We start from the raw sequence: 10,152 nt of genomic DNA on the forward strand, positions 1-10,152 counted from the left end.
ATTTGTGATGACGGACAAACCCACCGCCCTCTGCTGGCTCCGTCCCTTTGGAAATGTGGGGGACATTCAAGTTTGGCTATGCAAAGTTGACTTTGTTTCCCCTTGTTGTTTTGACTTGACTAAGTAGTAAATTGTGTCGCTAATAACTCGAAATGTATAGCAAACAAATGTCAACAGCTTGGAAACATGTTGTTATTCTTTTCTGCCTTAACATGACACTGGCAAACAGCACATAAAGGAAGCGTGTTAGGTGGTAAACCCTTTAAGACACGTTTATACATCCTATCAACAAAGCCTGCGCCACATTTGATGGCTGTCGCCATAGCTTCCTTACATTCACAGTATTTCACCCAATGTGCAGTGGGAAATGTGACGGCGTGGCGCTAACAAGTGGAAAACAAATCTGCCATCCGTTCCACACGTGTGGTCGAAGCGGACGGTGATGTTAGCGAAAGTAGTAATGAATAAATAAATAGATAAACAAATAAATGTTATGCGTGCGGTACGGACGAAGACTCGGCACTCGGACAGACTTCACTGGTCTTTAATGTAACATTGTCTTATCTTGCAGACGTCCACGTGTACACGGCTACAACTCTCTAGCAACGGAACAACGCTCTTCCTCGAGGCAAGTATACATATAGTATATGTATAGAAGGTTGTGTAGAGAAGGTTGGATGATGTAGGGATAGTGAATCAGCAAGTTCAGTGGATTAGCAAGGAGGAAGTGAGGGCAGCTATGAAGAGGATGAAGAGTGGCAAGGCAGTTGGTCCTGATGACATACCTGTGGAGGCATGGAGATGTTTAGGAGAGATGGCAGTGGGGTTTTTAACTAGATTGTTTAAGTCAATCTTGAAAAGTGAGAGGATGCCTGAGGGGTGGAGAAGAAGCATACCAGTGCCGATTTTCAAGAACCAGGGCGATGTGCAGAACTGTAGCAACTACAGAGGTATAAAGTTGATCAGCCACAGCATGAAGATTTGGGAAAGAGTAATCGAAGCTAGGTTGAGAGGAGGAGAGGTGATGATTAGAGAGCAGCAGTATGGTTTCATGCCACGAAAGAGCACCACAGACGCGATGTGTGCTTTGACAATGTTGATGGAGAAGTATAGAGACTGCCAGAAGGAGTTGCATTGTGTCTTTGTAGATTTAGAGAAAGCATACGACAGGGTGCCAAGAGAGGAGGTGTGGTATTGTATGAGGAAGTCGGGAGTTGCAGAGAAGTATGTAGGAGTGGGACAGGATATGTATGAGGAAAGTGTGACAATGGTGAAGTGTGCAAGGTTGGAATGACAGATGGGTTCAAGGTGGAGGTGGGATTACATCAAGGATCGGCTCTGAGTCCTTTCTTGTTTGCAATGGTGATGGACAGGTTGACGGACGAGATCAGGCAGGAGTCTCCATGGACGATGATGTTCGCGGATGACATTGTGATCTGTAGCGAGAGTAGGGTGCAGGTTGAGGAGAGCCGGGAGAGGTGGAGGTATGCACTGGAGAGAAGAGGAATGAAAGTCAGTAGGAGGAAGACGGAATACCTATGCGTGAATGAGAGGGAGGACAGTGGAATGGACAGGATGCAAGGAGTGGAGGTGACAAAGGCATATGAGTTTAAATACTTGGGGTCAACTGTCCAAAGTAACGGGGAGTACAGGAGAGAGGTGAAGAAGAGAGTGCAGGCAGGCAGGGTGGAGTGGGTGGAGAAGAGCGTCAGGAGTGATTTGCGACATAAGGGTACCAGCAAGCATTAAAGGGAAGGTTAACAGGATGGTTGCGAGACCAGATACGTTATATGGTTTGGAGACAGTGGCACTGACGAAAAGACAGCAGGAGGCAGAGCTGGAGGTGGCAGAGTTGAAGATGCCAAGATTTTCACTGGGCGTGACGAAGAAGGACAGGATTAGGAACGATTATATTAGAGGGACAGCTCAAGTTGGACGGTTTGGAGACAAAGCAAGAGAGGCAAGATTGAGATGGCTTGGACATGTGTGGAGGAGAGATGCTGGGTATATTGGGAGAAGGATGCTGAATAGGAAGCTGCCAGGGAAGAGGAAAAGAGGAAGGCCAAAGAGGAGGTTTATGGACGTGGTGAGGGAGGACATGCAGGTGGCTGGTGTGACAGAGGAAGACACAGAAGACAAGAAGAAATGGAAACGGATGATCCGCTGTGGCGACCCCTAACGGGAGGAGCCGAAAGTAGTAGTATATATATATATATGTGTGTGTGTGTGTATACATATACTATATACATATACACACACACACACACACACACACACACACACACATATATATATATGTATATAGCGGCCCCTTACCGATGGGCTCCAACACTGGTAAATGCCTTAATTGTCAAAGGTGGGATACTACACCCCCTTCCCTTTTAAGGTAAGAATACAATCAACAACAGTGTCAACAATCATATAAGTTTCACCAGCTTCATAAAGGATTAGAGTAAAACAGATAAGTAATCTTAAAGCACGTTTTTTTTAAACATGTTAAAGTTCATCAAGTTCAGAGTTCAATCTTCTACACTAAACAGTAGTCTCCTTTGTTTGCCTCTTTTCCCTGATCGTGATTTCCGGCAGCAAATATGCCAGTGTTGTTTGTTTTGAAGCTGGTGAAGGTAGTGTACATTATTTGCAAGATATTTACAAGTTATGTGTAGCTATTTCCATGTCACTTTAATGGACTATGTGAACACTGTAGCCTGTTTTATGTCTGTGGCTGTATAATATGAGTTATATAGCATACAGTAACTGGTCTCATCTTCTGTGTCATTTCACTTTTACAAATGTATTCTTTCATGGGGATGACGACAACATTAAAGAGCATTCAACTTCACTACAGCCTCCGACTTTCTCTTGAAGCCTGTTCGCTATCTGTCAATTTGTATGCATCAAGGATAGGCAACATGGTCCAGAAAGGTCCGGTGTGGTTGCAGGTCTTTGTTCCAACCAATGAGTTATGTAACCAGCAGCATAGAACACCATAGGACTGCCCCCGTTACAGTTACACACCTGAGTCTACAAATCAAGGTCCTTAGCAAAGATTATTGGTTGACTAATAGAATGAGGTGTGTAACTGCTTGGTTGGAACAAAGACCTGTCAGGGTCTGTCGTGTGTCAGTTTCCCGTTATATTTTGATAGTCTTGTCTCTGTGTTCACGTCCTGTTCCCCGTGTGATTACCTGTCCCGGCCCTTATGTGTTTCACCTGTGCCTCGCTATCCCTTCCCTCCTGTGTGTATTTAACCAGTGCTCCCCTGTGTGTCAGTGCCAGATTGTCTTGTCTCCTAGAGCAGCATTCCAGCATTTCATGTTAGAGAGTATCCCCGTGTCTGACTGTTTCGTTCCTGGTTTCCGAGTCTCAGTCTCCTGTTTTGGTACCGTCGCCTGTTTGTTAGTCCGCCTGGTTCTTGAAGCCTTGTGCCTGCCGATTTTGTACCGCTGCCTGTCTGATTGCCTTTCTGGATTTTGACCCTTGGACCGAATTATAGACCCTGAGAACTGGTTACTGTCTGCCTGCCTGCATTTGTGTCGGCCAGTCTCTGTGTTCTTGATAGAACAATCTGGCCAAGATGGACACAGCAGAGCAGGACTCCGTGCTCGCTACCCTCGAAGTGCAGGAGCGTCGGCTCCGACAACAGGAGGAGAAGATTGAACAGGTGCGTCTGGCTGTGGCAGAAGCTTCCCAGCGCAGTGAAGCGGTGTGCGGCACAGTTACCGCTCAAGTCAACTACGTCATCGGACAGCTTCAAGCCATGGGCTCAGCCACTCACCCCTCTCAGTCAGCTGAAACCCCTGCGCCGGCCTCATCGTCAGCTCCGGCACCAGAACCGCCTCTGGCTCCTGCTCCTCCCTCAGAAGTCAGACCCGTCAGGCTCTCCAGTCCGGAAAGATTCTCTGGGGAATCCGATGACTGCCGCCCCTTCCTCTCTCAGTGCGAGCTCCACACACACACAATATGTACACTATATGTATAAAAGTTTTGGGATAACTGACCATTACACCTACGGGAGCTGTAATGACATCTTAGTCTAAATCCATAGAAAGCCATATTCCACGAAGCTCCCGGCGCACAGTTTTTGTGCCGATGTTAATGCCAGGGGAAGTTTGGATCCCTGCAGAGTCAACAGAGCGTTGGCGACTTGAGTTGCTGTTGTCCTTAAAGGCTTGCACTTTTCAATAATAGCACTTACAGTTGGTTGACGGTGGAATATCCAGCAGGGATGAAATGTGACGAGCGGACTCATTGCAAAGATGGCATCCAGTACCACGCTTGAATTGAAAATGTGTACAAGATGATATTGAAAATGAGGAAAGCATTAGGAAGGAAAGGTGATGACATATGAAGCATAAAGAATAAACGGGATGACATTGAGCCCAAAGATATCTTTTGAGCACCTAAGCTAGAGAGGACGATGTTGTGAACAGAGCTACTAGTACAGCAAGTACGCCCCTGGTACAGCAAGTACGCCGCTGGTACAGCAAGTACTGTAAAAGCGATGGATGTGTGTGAAGGAGAGATGCTGGGTATATTGGGAGAACGATGCTGAATAGGAAGCTGCCAGGAAAGAGGAAAAGAGGAAGGCCACAGAGGAGGTTTATGGACGTGGTGAGGGAGGACATGCAGGTGGCTGATGTGACAGAGGAAGACGCAGAAGACAAGAAGAAATGGAAACGGATGATCCGCTGTGGCGACCCCTAACGGGAGGAGCCGAAAGTAGTATATATATATATATATATATATATATATACACTACCGTTCAAAAGTTTGGGATCACCCAAACAATTTCGTGTTTTCCATGAAAAGTCACACTTATTCACCACCATATGTTGTGAAATGAATAGAAAATAGAGTCAAGACATTGACAAGGTTAGAAATAATGATTTGTATTTGAAATAAGATTTTTTTTACATCAAACTTTGCTTTCGTCAAAGAATCCTCCATTTGCAGCAATTACAGCATTGCAGACCTTTGGCATTCTAGCTGTTAATTTGTGGAGGTAATCTGGAGAAATTGCACCCCACGCTTCCAGAAGCAGCTCCCACAAGTTGGATTGGTTGGATGGGCACTTCTTTGAGCAGATTGAGTTTCTGGAGCATCACATTTGTGGGGTCAATTAAACGCTCAAAATGGCCAGATAAAGAGAACTTTCATCTGAAACTCGACAGTCTATTCTTGTTCTTAGAAATGAAGGCTATTCCATGCGAGAAATTGCTAAGAAATTGAAGATTTCCTACACCGGTGTGTACTACTCCCTTCAGAGGACAGCACACACAGGCTCTAACAGGTACTATTTAATGAAGATGCCAGTTGGGGACCTGTGAGGCGTCTGTTTCTCAAACTAGAGACTCTAATGTACTTATCTTCTTGCTCAGTTGTGCAACGCGGCCTCCCACTTCTTTTTCTACTCTGGTTAGAGCCTGTTTGTGCTGTCCTCTGAAGGGAGTAGTACACACCGGTGTAGGAAATCTTCAATTTCTTAGCAATTTCTCGCATGGAATAGCCTTCATTTCTAAGAACAAGAATAGACTGTCGAGTTTCAGATGAAAGTTCTCTTTTTCTGGCCATTTTGAGCGTTTAATTGACCCCACAAATGTGATGCTCCAGAAACTCAATCTGCTCAAAGAAGTGCCCATCCAACCAATCCAACTTGTGGGAGCTGCTTCTGGAAGCGTGGGGTGCAATTTCTCCAGATTACCTCCACAAATTAACAGCTAGAATGCCAAAGGTCTGCAATGCTGTAATTGCTGCAAATGGAGGATTCTTTGACGAAAGCAAAGTTTGATGTAAAAAAAATCTTATTTCAAATACAAATCATTATTTCTAACCTTGTCAATGTCTTGACTCTATTTTCTATTCATTTCACAACATATGGTGGTGAATAAGTGTGACTTTTCATGGAAAACACAAAATTGTTTGGGTGATCCCAAACTTTTGAACGGTAGTGTATGTGTGTGTGTGTGTGTGTGTGTGTGTGTGTAATATATCTATACACACACACACACACACACGTATATATATATAGCGGCCCCTTACCGATGGGCTCCAACACTGGTAAATGCTTTAATTGTCAAAGGTGGGATACTACACCCCCTTCCCTTTTAAGGTAAGAATATTGTGGCGAACGTAGAAGCAACGACAAAGGTAACTTTGCAGCCCCTTTATTGAACTCACACAGAAACAAGAACTTACAGAAATGTGTTACAATACATGGGGGTCATCTACTCGAACAACAAAGTTGTTCAGGGTTTCAGTTCCAAGGTTACACAACACAACAGAATGACAACTACAATTACACCACAACACATAGTAATCACATAAACACATAAAACCACATAAAACACTTACAAAACATTTAATAACAACTGACAATCTGCACGCAGTGCCTGATGGGTAAACCAGGACAATTGGCACAATTCTGACGGGGTAGCAACTTCGCTACATTACCCCCTCCAGCGTGTCGCCTGTCCTCAGCCGACAACAAAGTCCCTATAGCGAAGGGGAAGCCGTCTCCGCCGCCGCGGGGTCACTGGTCCCTGTTCCCCACTGTCTGTCCGGTTGGTAGGGCCTGTGGGTGTAGGAGGGACCGTCCCGGATGGGCTAAACTGATCTACAGGTTCTTCAGCCAAGGGGCGGTAAGGTGCCAAACAGTCCCGGTGCAGAACTACCACCCGCCCCCGGACACACAGTTTCACCCGGTACACAACATCTGAAAGCTGCTCCAACACCTCACAGGGCCCCACCCACTGGCTGGCGAGCTTGGGGGAGACTCCTCTCTTCCGGATTGGGTTGAAGACCCACACCTTTGCTCCTGGGGTGAAGGAGCGGCCCTGACAACGAGTGTCATATGCCCGCTTTTTTTTTTGCACCTGCCTGTTCCTGATGCTGCCGAGCAAACACTTGTGCCTCGGCCAGACGTTGTTGGAGGTCCCGCAGGTACTCGAAACCGGGTATCTTGGGAAGGTCAGTACCCGGGGGCGTGCCAAAGGCTAAGTCCACAGGGGTCCGCAGTTCTCTCCCGAACATGAGCGCGGCCGGTGTACACCCGGTACTTTCTTGTACCGCCGACCGGTACGCCCACAGGACCAGGGGTAGATGACAGTCCCAGTCTCGCTGGTGCCGTGAGGTGACAATAGCGAGTTGTGTTGTGAGCGTTCGATTGAACCTCTCCACCAGTCCGTCGCTCTGGGGGTGGAGGGGCGTGGTCCTGGTCTTCTTCACCCCCATGCGTTGACACACCTCAGCGAATACCTGTGCTTCGAAGTTCCGCCCCTGATCGCTGTGTATTTCTTCGGGCGCACCGAACCGACAGAACATCTCACACACCAGCCGCTCGGCTGTAGTGGCAGCGCTCTGGTCTGGGACCGCATACGCCTCAGACCATTTGGTAAAGTAGTCCATGGCCACAAGGACGTACCGGTTTCCGTTGTCTGTGGTGGGAAATGGGCCAAGAAAGTCCACACCGACCCGTTCCATGGGGGGCCCCCACCTGATCTTGTTGTAGAGGGGCATGGGAGCGTCTGGTTGGTCCTTTCTTGGCAGTGCAGGCATCACAACAGTGCACAAAAAGTTCAGTGTAATGCCTGCATCCGGCCCAGTGGAACCGTTGGCGCAGTTTGTTCAGCGTCTTTGCCACCCCATAGTGACCTGCCCCCACCGAGCCGTGGGCTGCCCGTAGCACTCGTTGGCGCCAGTCCTTGGGCACCAGTAACTGCCACACACTTCTTCCCCGGCCCGGCGCTTGCCAGACTCAGTACAACGGTCCATCACGCCGGGCCAAGGTGGCCCACTGGGAAAAGTAGGCCTTGGTCTCCACCGACATGGCAGAGACAGCTTGCCAGTGGGGGTGTGCCTTGGCGTCGACCCACTGTCCCACCCTGGCCAGGGTGGGATCACTATCCTGCGCTGTTTGCCACTCCTGCTTGTCCATTGCCATCAGCCACGCCTCCTCTGGCTCAACCTGCCGCGTGGTGGATACTTGGAGGATTGCTCTGTCTCGCTCCTCTTGGCGCTCACAATGTCTACAATCCTTGCGGGGACGACGGGAGAGGGCATCTGCATTGCTGTGCAGGCGCCCGGCTCGGTGCTGGGTCTCAAAGTCGTAGCTCTGCAGCTCCTCAATCCACGTAGCCACCTGGCCTTCGGGCTCCTTAAAGCTGAGCAGCCAGATCAGGGCCGCATGATCCGTCCGCAGGAGAAAGGTCTGGCCATAGAGATAGGGGCGAAAATGATTGAACGCCGCGACCACCGCCAGGAGCTCGCGTCGTGTAATGCAGTAATTGTGTTCAGGGCAGCTCAAGACACGACTGTAGTAAGCCACCACTCTCTCTCCCCCAGCAACTTCCTGAGACAGGACGGCCCCCAGCCCCACATTGCTGGCGTCTGTGTCCACGATGAAGCGGCACTTAGGATCAGGAAGGGCCAGGATGGGTGCAGTGATCAAGGCGGTGCGGAGCCGGGCAAAGGCGGCTGCACAGTTGTCGTCCCAGTGGAACTCCCGTCCCTTCTCGGTGAGACGGTGTAGGGGACTGGCAACGGAGGAAAAGTTGCGGACAAAACGTCGGTAGTAGGAGACGAGCCCCGTGAAGCTGCGCACCTCGCTGACGTTTCGCGGAACTGGCCATTTCTCGACCGCCTCCACCTTAGTAGGATCAGGGGCCACGCCCTCTGCCCCCACCACATGGCCCAAAAACTTGGTCTCACGTCGAAGGAGGTGGCATTTCTTGGGGTGCAGGCGCAGGCCCGCCCCCCCAATGGCTGGGAAGACCTGACGGAGGTTCTCTAGGGCAAGCTCGAAGTCAGCGGCATGAACCAGAAGGCCATCAAGGTAAACCACGCACCGGTTGCGGGGAATGTGAGCCAGCACCCTCTCCGTTAGTCTCTCGAACGTGGCGGGGTCATTGCAGAGACCAAAGGGCATCACACGAAACTGCCAGAGTCCCTGACCGATGGTGAAGGCCGTCTTGGGTCTGGCTTCTGGTGCCAGCTCCACCTGCCAGTAACCGCTCCGTAGGTCAAGTGAGCTGAACCACTGTGAACCTGCGATGTGGTCCAGAGCGTCGTCAATGCGGGGCAAGGGGTAGGAGTCCTTGCGAGTTGCATTGTTCAGCCGATGAAAGTCCACACAGAACCTCCAGGTGTCATCTTTCTTTTTGACCAGGATGGCAGGGGCGGCCCAAGGGCTATTGGATGGCTCTATCACCCCGGCCGCAGCCATCTCTAGAATCATCCGCTCTGCAGCTTCACGCTTGGCAAGCGCTAACCGGTAGGGTCGCAGTCTAATGGGTGGGGTTGTACCAGTGTCGATTGTGTGCTGCACCAGGTTGGTCTGGGTGCACTCCTCTTCGCGTGCAGCGAAAATCTCAGCGAACTGTTGGAGCAGGTCTTTCAGCTGTTGACTCTGCTGAGGGTCCAGCCCTTCACTGCTCCGCTGATACAGCTTCTGGATGGCGGCAACAGTGTCCGGCGAGGGTGTCTGAGGAACGGTAGCCTCGATGAGGGTCGTCGTCATTGTTGGTGGGCTAGGCAGTGTCGTCATCCCCTCGGTTGGCAGTGGAGATGGGGGCGGCGGCGGCATGGTGACAGGTGGAGTTGGCTGGATGTGGATACGTCCCACCTTCCTCTCTGGACGGCGCCGGAGGGCCAGGGTCTCTGTGCCAAGGTGAATGGCATTACTCGACACATCGACCAGAGCCCCCCGGCGAGTCAGCAAATCCAGCCCGATGATGCGAGGGTCTTGTATTTCAGCCAACCAAAACTCGTGGGTGGCTGCAACTTTCCCTGCCCGCACCTGCAGTGCTCTCTTCCCCAGCATGCTGGTTAGTTCCCCAGTCACAGTTCTGATTTTACGGGTGGTGGGCCTCCACTCTGTCTCTGGCAGCACCCCTGGACGCACAATGGAGATGGTGGACCCTGTGTCCACAAGGGCCCAGCAGCGGTGTCCACCAATGGAGCAACAAAGAGAGAGACCGTGTGCGTGGCCCACTCTGCCGATCTGGGAAGAGTTCTTAATGGGGGATATGGTCGGTCGGCTGGGTAGCAGTCTCCCCGCGGTGCCACCCCATTCTAGTTTTCCGACTGGGGAGTGCTACGGCGTCGTGGTGCAGGGGCAGGGCAGTCACGGGCCTTGTGCCTCGCTTCTCCACA

Source organism: Lampris incognitus, unplaced genomic scaffold, assembly GCF_029633865.1.
Source record: "Lampris incognitus isolate fLamInc1 unplaced genomic scaffold, fLamInc1.hap2 scaffold_51, whole genome shotgun sequence".
NCBI lineage: Eukaryota > Metazoa > Chordata > Actinopteri > Lampriformes > Lampridae > Lampris > Lampris incognitus.